Consider the following 706-nt stretch of genomic DNA (forward strand, 5'->3'; position numbering starts at 1 on the left):
AGCAGCAGCAGCAGCAGCAGCAGCAGCAGCAGCAGGAGTGGAGACGTATGTGTTGAGCATATCATATAGAATAAATATCTGCTGCCTAACAAACTCCCACTTATATATATTTTTTTTTTTTTCTGTTTCTGTTTGTGTCTGTACACTCAAACTGCATGCATTTATTATTTCTTTTCTTTTATAATTAAATGCTTCCCACGTAAGCAGCAGCAGATCAGCAGCTGTATTTCCTTTGCTGCTGCGGTGTATATACAGCTCAATGGGGCAGTGCAGCAGCAGCAGCAGCAGCAGCTGCTGCGCTTGTTTCGTTCTCTCTATCATTGTGTCTGCATATATAAATAAATTAGGGTCTTCTGCTGCTGCATGCGGCAACCTAACATCTATCTGTATTTCTTTTTCTATATTTATATTATTTTTGTGGTGTATGTACACCTCAGGTGCTTCCTTTCCCCCTATACCATACAGTGCTGCTGCTGCTGCTGCTGCTGCTTCTGCATGCATGCCTCTATAGTTTATATTTATCATTCTATTTACACCAGCAGCAACTGCATGCAGCACGGAGAGCTTCTCTATATAAGTAACAGCAGCAGCATCAGCACCGTGCTGCAGCAGCAGCAGACAGCAGCTTGTATTTAGTTTATATGCAGCTAGCAGCAACGGTGTTTCTCCTCTTTCTGTTCTGCTGTTTACATTTGCTTTGCATCGA

Source organism: Eimeria mitis, genomic scaffold, assembly GCF_000499745.2.
Source record: "Eimeria mitis Houghton genomic scaffold, Emh_scaff5974, whole genome shotgun sequence".
NCBI classification, from domain to species: domain Eukaryota; phylum Apicomplexa; class Conoidasida; order Eucoccidiorida; family Eimeriidae; genus Eimeria; species Eimeria mitis.